The sequence below is a fragment of the Montipora capricornis genome, chromosome 9 (genome assembly GCF_036669925.1).
Source record: "Montipora capricornis isolate CH-2021 chromosome 9, ASM3666992v2, whole genome shotgun sequence".
In the NCBI taxonomy this organism is placed as follows: Eukaryota; Metazoa; Cnidaria; class Anthozoa; order Scleractinia; family Acroporidae; genus Montipora; species Montipora capricornis.
In genome coordinates, this window is record NC_090891.1 from 48,534,406 (window position 1) to 48,544,405 (window position 10,000).

Below are 10,000 nucleotides of genomic sequence, written 5' to 3' on the forward strand. Positions count from 1 at the left end.
TCTTGTGCTTGATTTTAAGCTTGAGGTTAGGTAACCGACATTTTCTCCTGTTTAAACTTGTTTCTTAGCGAGTGATAATACACATTTACAGCGGCATTCGAAAAAACAGAAAATATTGACATATTTTAAAAAATGTGATAGTCTAGTGGTTAATTGAAAGGGTTATTAATCGAGCATTTCCAGGTTCGAATCCTGCGACTTCAGGCATGCATTGGGGTTCGCTAGCGCTGGAACACCAATTGAGGACACTGTAAACTGAAATTAACAATGAAAAGCAAATCAAGTTAAATGCGCTTATTCAGAGGTCGAGGATGGGTTGTTCTGTTGCTAAATCAGGCTAATGTACAATTGTCAGGGACTGGGGGAAAGTAAATAATCGTTGTCAGTTTTAATGCATGTTTGAAGAAGAAGACCTTTGTTCCCTTATTGACGACAATTCGTCACATCGAATCTTTTATAATTCCGCTTCGGAATCTGTAATCACCTCTGGAAAAAAGTAAATGAAGAGACGACTACACCAGAGAGAAAGGCACAGTGGGAAGTTTGTCATTGATCTGGTCCGAGTTTTGTCAATCCGATCCGGTCCGATCCGGTCCGATCCTGATTTTGCCAACGGCCGTCTTTCTCGCAGCCCTATGGGCCAATCAAAAAGCTTAGAAGGAGCACGAGCAGATACGAGCTAGGACTTCTAATCCTATACCAGCATGAACAAGTATGACTAGTATATGGTGTTGTAAGCGGTTGTGAGTCACTTGTCTACGGTTTCCGTGAGGGCCTGTTGGGTTGCCATGATTTCATGCGCTGTTAGTAGGCTCTTCTTGACTCCATGATTGTGAATTTATAATTATAGAGAAAGTGGCTGAGAGGGCTATGTCACATTATATCAGGGTATTTAGGGGAAATCTTAAGTTGATCACGCGTTAAAAGCTCGAAAATGGTAATGTGGAATTCCTATACTGATGAAATTATCCTTGCATCACAAACAAGATGATTGTGAGCAAAAACTACCTTTATCTATGCGATTTGCCGTAAACTTAAAAAACGGTCGGACCACACTTTTTTTCAAGATTACCCAAACGCAATCCGTTTCAATCTTGTTCATTTTTGTCCATCCATATTCTTGTCCTTCCTTTTGCTGTATTTCTTTTATGTTCCTCAACAGTTTTAAGTGGTTATTGCAATGTTTGATTCTACTTTTTGGCCATTTTGGGTGTCGTGAAATTGCACAATTTGCGTGACATAGCCCCTTTAAATGGGGGGTTGGCTGACAGTCAGGATCATTTAAATCTGAATAATAATAATAAAAATCTACTTCTATGAGCATTTCTCAAGCTTGATGACATTTTTTTACGAAATTTTGCGCTCGAATTTTGTGTTATTTGCATCTGTGAAACATGGGGGGAAGGTTCTAGTCGTTCATCTCATATTCCTGGATTTAATTCTTGGGTTGGTAGGACAGGCGGAGGTGTAGTTTTTCTCGCTGATTGTTTATATTTCAACAACGAGCTGACACGACTCTGTTTAGGCTTGTCGAAGTCAATGGGACGAACGTAAGGAACACTGTTATTGGCGTTATTTATAGATCTGATCGAGAGTGAGATTTTATTCAGTCTTCACTGGATTGGCTGATTAGCCTTATTTCCAAAGAGAACGAACCTGTGTTCTTGTTAGGTGATTGGAATGTGACTTAGTGAGCCATTCATTCATCTGGTAGCAGGAGACGTTTTAAGACTTAAAGCGCTGTTACACTGTGCAATTTTAAGAGCAACTTGTCTCGCAACGACATTTCCACAAACGTTCTCACGTTACGAAACAAGTTCTTTTAGGGGGTTAGACTGAGCAACGTTTCATGCAACTTGTCCCGTTTCGATGATCACATGAGGTTAAAGAAACATGATGATTGGCTTGTTCCGCAAACCGTTGCTAGACAAGTTGTTACACTACGTAATACTTAAAAAATCGTTGCAACCGTTGCTGAAGGCACTGTTACACTAGGCAATTTCTTTTGCGAAACAAGTTGCACGGAATATTGCCTAGTGTAACATACCCTGCTACACACATTTCTCGCAATTTTTTTGTTGCCGCAATCGTTGCGAAAAGCAGAAGTCAGTTCTACTTTCCGCAACGCGTCCCGCAACGTTGCAAGGAATTTTTTCCACGTTGCGCATTGTAACACCTTCCCTGCAACTTATGTCGCAACGTTTAATGGCATTGGCCAGTCAAATTGCTCTTTTTGTGCACGTGAGGTTTTATTCGCAGACAAAATGGCGACTGAACTCACGACAGCTTCCAAAATGACAGATGAGGAAAAGGAAGGGTTCATTCAAGCGTTGAAAGAACGCCCATCGCTTTAGAATACTTCGTTAGCAGTTTACAAAGACAAGAAGATAAAATTTGCTGGTTCGCAAACCCTTTCACAGCAATTTAAATATGATAGTAGAGGAGATGAAGAAAGTGTTGCATAGCCTGCGCACTCGATGACAATGGAGAAAATCATAGTTCTACTGATCCTAAACGAGTACTCTAGTGACTTGGAAGGTTTCACCTATCGCCGAATATCTCAGCGTGACACCAAGCCTTTCAGCATGTTTGATACTTGATCGTAATTTTGTATCCTGCTTAGATATTCGGTGCGAAACTGCATTGAATAAAAACTCGAACTGTTGGCTGTTAACTGTAAAGAAATCTCTGTATCCGCCAGCATCCTCTATAGCAAGCTCCCTCGCAAGTTGGTGAAAAACCCCTCTTTCTTCCCTTCTTGCCATCCAGGGCCTGACCCAGTTAACGCGATTTCGCCTTGATGGAATGTCCCCATTTTCGTCTTCAGTTGACAAATCGGCTATTACCAGTAAAGCAAAATATTTTCTTTTTCTACAAACACAATAGACCATTTCACCGTTGTAGCTGCCTACGAATGCAAGCGAGGCTGCCGGTGACCCTGTTTTGATACAGTCCTCCGTGCTTTTGTAATGTTAATACGGACTAATTAGAATAACCAAGAGAAAATGAGGGGACAGAGAGGGAGGCTCCCGGTCCAGCCCTTGGGATATGTCATGTTCACGAAAGTTATTTTTAGACGAGCGGAAGTCTTCCGAGACGTCCGCATGCAGGCCAACCTCGGTCCGCCTTGCATACGGCGAGAGCTACTGAAATTTAAACTGACCAATCAGAATTCAGCGAGCGGGAAAAACTGTGCTATTTGATGTCACGCCAATTGTTTACATTCTGATTGGTTAGATCTGTGGACATTCGCTCAGCCTTCCCATGTGACTCTCTTGACTGTCGCTTCTTGGAACTCAGCGAGACAGAAATGACGCATTGCTCTGACAATCAATTTGCCAATCCTCTTTATCCAGTTTATGGATAAGGCTAGCATGTGATTAACAACGAGGATCGCTTTTGAACTTTATTCAGAAGAAGAAGAAGAAGACGTTGCTGAGTGAACATTTTTACGACGAAATCCCTTGGTTTGTTCAGTACTCTGATAACTGAGCCGCTCTAACGAGTGTTGGGTCAATCACATTTGGTCGTCTGACCTTAGAAAGTACTTTCACCCCTTGTTTGTGTCCACCGTGATCGAACTTCAGGTGAAGCGCTATGCTGATTTATGCCAACTTCGATGGCTTGTGATGAGCTTGCCTGCTGCCGAATTCGAAATTGTTGTTGTATTTGGGCAAGATTGGTCTTATCGGGTTGGAACTTAATAGTGAGGGGAACAATTTTTCGTTCATCTGCTGTGCCAAACAACGAATAATCCTGTTGGGTGTTCCACGTGCTTGGCGAGTCTTGCACGATCATCGTCTATCAAATCTGGAGTTTTTCAATGATCACAACTTGCGATCGTTCTGCAAACATCTACGTAACATGCAGCACCTTTTTAGTGACTCAAGGATCCTGTTCTGCTGTTTCAAAAGGAGTCGTGCATTCTTGAGCAGTTTGTTCTTCAGTGCTTGTATTTTTTCGTTTGTTCCTTGTGGCGCAAAGTAACTTTGATGATTTGAAAGGACTTGAATCTGTACTTGAATTAGCGATTTTTTGTTAAGGAAACATGGCCAACAAGTGAATGGTACACAAAATTAGGAGAAACTCTCGGTTGAATAGACAATACTTGTAGACATAATTATCTACCCAGTTTAAGTACTAAGCTCAACATGTTGTTTGGCTCCACAAGTTTCATTTTCAGGCCAGGTACCCGAATTCACTCAGGTACTGGTACACAACCATAGTGTTCTTTGGAAATTGAATAGCTCCTTGAACACTTGGTTGCTTGAGAAGAAACTTGATGTGTTTGTTCTCTACATTGGTGAATGCAGCCACTAACTGTCCATTGTGGATAAACTCTGGACCAACTCTCCTTTCAATTTATTCTTTGTTCTTTGCAGGGCATCAACAATGGTGTCCCTTGTAAAATGTTTAAGTTTAAAGGGTTTGTTAAAGTTATTTCCCATTTCATAGGGCACTGTGGTTGCCAGATTCACTTTCAAACTTATCATGGAAACATAAATCAATACCAGTGAATAGACACTGAAAATTTAATTTAAATGCATATATTTGAAACATCAAATGAGGAATTGTTTTTTTCATTCCCACTTTGTGAACCTAAAATACATTGCTGCAGTTTGTTTATTGCTTGTTCATTCAGAGAACGCATGTTTTATGAGTTAAATGAGTCAATGAGTCATGCGTCAATTGACTCACAGTCAATATCGTTCATTCAATGTCTTGATCGCATCAAATTATTTAATTTTTAGGTATTGTGTCAGATCTCCACAGAGACACTATCTTTATCTAAAAACTTAACTGGTTGCTTTTTGGAGCCCTTTTGTGGCATATTTAGATAGGCAGGAAATGTTCCACATTTTATGGCAAATAGTTCTGCCTAGTTTTAAGGAATATTGCAGCCAAATCTAATTGAATATGAGACATTTTGTGAATTTAAAGACTATTAATATTGTTTGCACTTGTTTTAAAAGACTTATTTTAGGGTTGGCACTCAAAAGTGTTTCTTCAATAATCTTATTCTTTAAAGATTACCTTGGGAGAATTGGATAAAGGCTAGTTTTTTCTTTTAGCTTGTTTCTCCAGTGCCCTCTGAGAATGGAGTAGGTTTGGTTTTGCCCAATGTTGAAAGGGGACGTAGTCCCCGGTGTTGTGGTCTAACCTAAGCTGGATGGGGGCATCTTTCACTTCCATAAAAATTAATTGTAAACTGCGTAACACGCCGTCTGGCTACAGTCCCCCACACAAGTATTGTCAAATTAGCCCTCAAAAGCCCTGTGGCGGAGAGACTACTAGCAAATCATTGTATCTCATTGTATGAAACCCTGCCTACACCAGCTGCAAGGAATAGCTCATGGTGCTTTTTTACAAACACGGGCGTGAGGGTGCTTGTAAGCATCTGAGCATTGTTTTGCATGCTAAAGTGTTATTATAAATAATTTATTTCTCTAAGAGATTCTTCTTTTCGTGTCAGTCATTCAAAAATTGTTGGAGCTGTTGGATGAAAGAGGCAGAACATTTAATGAGGCCCTCCTGGGAGAGGGGTCCTTGTTCCCTTAAAATATTTGCTTGTATTTCCTTGTTCCTCAAATTACTTTCAAACTTGTTCCCAGCTTTTTTATCCCTAAAATTTAAATATTGGTTTTCTTCCCTTGTTCCCTAAAGTATTTTGATGTTGTTCCTCTGTTCCCCAGTTCAAATAAGCCATGTTCTCTTCTTCCCCCAAACCCCTGGGAGTGCCTCTTTGATGTTAATTCTCGTATTGGCCTAATAGTAATTCACTGTAGAATTGCAAGACACGGCAAGTTCTTATTTGGGAGTGAGAGAAAAGTTTTGAATAAATTTTCGCACAATACAAGAAACAAAATTTGACTGTACCTTATAGATCTTACTCTTTTCGGACATGAATCAGCTTGTTTGCACCTATCTGGCGACCTGCGGAAGGGCAAGCTCTAGAAGCTCTTCCTTAGAAGTGAGCCTTCCGCTAAAAAAACTTTCCAAGTCTGGCTTTCCGGTGTTAGGGGCCGAGGTTTTTGCGCAAAATTCATCAGCGGCTTCCTTGCAGCTTATAAAGGGAGTTCCGTCGAGTAATGGTCAGTAAAAGGTTTGTAGCGCTTATACAAATTTTTCCTACTTGAAAATGTATGTTTACACGAGACACATATCAGCTTGACAATTTTTCTTTCCCGATACCCCATTGAAAATTCACGTGAACGCTATTAATAGAAGGCCAGGAAACCATTTAAAACATTTTGTGGTATTTTTTTTTGTCAACAAATTTGGGTTGTCGGCGAGCAGAATTCGAACGTAAGCTGTTCTGCTTTGGCTGTTATTTGTGCTTTTTCTAACTATTCTAAGACGAATTCAGGCTGGTATTTTCGAATCAAGTGTAAGAAGACGGCAAAACCATAGTAATGTATTTAGTTGTGCTGACTTTGCGAATAAACACTTTGGTAGCGTCCTTTCGACGGGATAGATCCACAACAATGTTATTTACGCACAACCGAAATGCCCTGTTTCCGGTAAAAGGGCAAATGATTGACAGGATAGCACGGTTTTTACTGCCGCGCGCACTGCGGGCGCGGGTTCCGTATACAAGGCGATGTTTGAAAGAAAATAAATATTCATCAGCCTGCCACGTGCGCCGTCATTTTCTCTTTTCACTAAGAACCTGAGAGCGAGGCAAGACTGCATGCGGACGTCTCGGAAGACAGACGTCTGCTAAAACAAAGACTTCCGCTCGTCTAAAAATAACTTTCGTGGACATAACATATCCCGGCCAACCCCCTGAGCTTCCCTCCCTGTCTACTCATTTTCTCTTGAATAACAACAACACAATTTACATGATAAAAGCAGAGGGGGCTGTATCAATGCAAGGTCACCGGCAGCCTCGCAGCCATTCATAGGCTAGGTCGCTGAGCAAAGAAGTGTAAAATGGCCTATTCATCGTTTTTTTTTTTTTTTATGTTGTTTATAGTGCCAGTCCTCCGCACTGTTTGTGACCGTCGCGAGCGAGACAAGTTGCAAGAAACGTTGCCCAGTGTAATACAATTCAAGCAACCTGTATCGCAACGGGCAACTTGTGTCGCAACAAAATTGCGAGACAAGTTGCAAGAGAAATTGCGTAGTGTTACAGCGCCTTAATTCTGCGAGTGGTCTTCTTAATGACGCCTTTTATCATCGGGGTAAGTGGCCCCTTGGCGTTGTTAAAGAACGTATGTTTCCAGGCAGAGATGGAAAAGTACTAGTGAAACTGCGATCAGGGAGGAAGTTTCTCGAAAGCCCGTGCATAATGTTCAGTTTGCCCATTGGAACTTTCTTGCGATGCAGTTGTTCATGTTACTGAGTCAGTGTCTTAACTGAACTTTGTTTATCGTTTTCATCGCATGAGTTTAGCAATCGCTTACAAACACACAAGAAACAATTTCTTTCTGTCACCTTTAATTTTGTCGGGCAGCATTCTGTTAACAGGAAGCAATTCCGATAAAACGTTTAAATTATATACTAGCATCGAGATACGCAATCAGTTTCCGAAATTGACATTTCAAATGCGGCTTATACACGAAAGACACAAGTGATCCTCGCACTTTATCACGACATTCAAGCAACACAAACTTCTTTCCTTCATTAGTACTTTTATCGCAACACATGACACCAACAAATTGATCTCCTCCCAACTGAGTGGCTTCATAGCTCAGCTGATAGAGCATTGCACCGACCTCGCACAGGTCATGGGTTCCAATCCCGTTGAAGCCGACTGAGTTTTTCGGGTGTCTATAAGAAACATTAAAAATAAGCGACTTTTTGAAACATTTAGCTATAAAAAAATGCGAAAAAACGTTTCTTAAAAACATTTAAGAAATTTCGTAAAAACGGTTAAAAATACACGGCTAAAAAATACACGACGTTTCGACGTTCTCGGACGTCATTATCAAGTGAAAAAGAGACAGTGTGAATATTCTATAAATACAAGAAAAAAGTTAGGGCATTAAGAAAAAAAGTAACATAAAAATATGCTACAAGCTAAACAAAGAGTTTAGCACTGATGGAGTCACTCTGAGTGTTAAGGCTAGTGTTTTAACTTCTTTATTCTGGCGTGGAACTTCAGCACTCTGCCGTTGCCGGCAGCCAACTCTCTCCCAAACTACTCAAAACTGGTGTTTAAATATGCTCTTGCTGAGTTGTGACAGGCTAATAATTACATTTCCTTTAAAGGACGATGAGATGACAGCCTGAGTATATGATTACGTACCCCGGGCGTAGCACCTGACTGACTTGTCAAATAAGTGAATATGTCACGAAGCTTACAACGTTCGTCTGAAGCTTTTCGGTGCCAAATATCGCTATGGTTTGTCAAAGAGCACGGAAAATTACACAAACGTGATCCTAAAACTCTCAGCAACCGTGCTTTTGAACAACAGGTCGTATCCGATTTTGTGCCCAAGTGACGATTGTTGAAATAGAAATAATAATAGTTTCATCAGATGTCAATTATTGATCGGGGATTCAACAAATGCCATCAAAGCTGCTGGAAAAACACACTTACCTTTCGTGTTTTCGTGTTAATGAAGTGAAAAAGTCTTCTTGTGGAAAGCTCCGAGCAATTGCACAATACCCGGCCCACCAAAATGTCCTACTTAAAAATGCTGCCAAAGCGGTCCGCAGTCCCGAAGTGGATGAAAGAAAAGAAAAGTATTAAAGGGCAAGCAGTGAAATGAACTGCCAACGCGGTCAGCAGTCCTGTAGTCGTTGAATGAAAACTGGGCCATACACATTTTATAACCTGTGCTGTAATTATTTTATCTTGTTTATCTTGTAACCATGTGTTGTGACTATATTTTTCTTTCTATGTTACTTTTATGTAAATAGTGTGACATAAATAAATGAAATGAACTGCTAACGCGGCCCGCAGTGCCGTTGTCGTTGAATGAAAACTGGTGGTCAACTAGAAAACCTTCGCTACTTTGACCACCATACACATTTTATACCCTGTGCTGCAATTATTTTATCTTGTAACCATGTGTTGTGACTATATTTTTCTTTCTATGTTAATTTTATGTAAATAGTGTAAAATAAATAAATGAACCATGTTTAAGGGCAACCAGTAAAATGAATTGCCACCGCGGTCCTCAGTCCCGTAGTCGTTGAATGAAAACTGATAAAGGTCGAGTAAGAAGCCAGAATTTCCCCAAGAGACTCACACGTCGAGAAAGAAAATTTGAAGACCACACTCCCTCGGAACAAAAGACAGAGAAAGCCATGGTCCATGTGAAGTTCGAACTCACGACCTTAGCGTTATCAGCACCACGCTCTGATAACGCCAAGGTCGTGAGTTCGAGCCTCACATGGACCAAGGCCTCCTTCATGTTTTTCTCCAAGCTACTGTGGTCTTTAATTAGCTGCCTACTTTACTAAGGAGATTTCCTTCTCGACCTGTCGGTCTAGTGGCGTTATGTTTGCTTAGGAAGTGAAAAAGTCTACGTATTAAGTCCAGAAAAGACCCTTTCTTGTTTTGCTTTATCCAAAACGTTTAGCTGGCATTTCGGCGGAGCTGTTGTGTTCACCAAAGTAATCTTGAGTGCTTAACAGAGTTGCGGTCAGCTGCAGTTTCTGGTTATGGGAATCCGTAGAGGCCAAACATTTTACATGCTAGACCCGCATTCCACAAGAAGCCTTCATCTCCATGGTGACGAAAGGCTGGTGCGCTTTTTCCTCAGCTTTGATAGCATTTGTTAAATCCCCGATCAATATTGATGAAACTTTGACTTTCAGTGATAGCATTGGCAAGCACAAGAGATCTCCAGAAAGCTGCCGACTCTAATTTCGGTACAGATGGTTCTAGATTGTTCGTTTCTTTAATTCAACCTTTTTTTACATTGAAAGCAACTTAGAGTTGACCAATGTTCCCTCCCTTCATTAAAGGGATATTAGTGAGCCCTATAAAAATCGACTTACTGGTATGGGGGATTAGCTCAAGTAATAGAGCGCCCGCTTTGCTTGC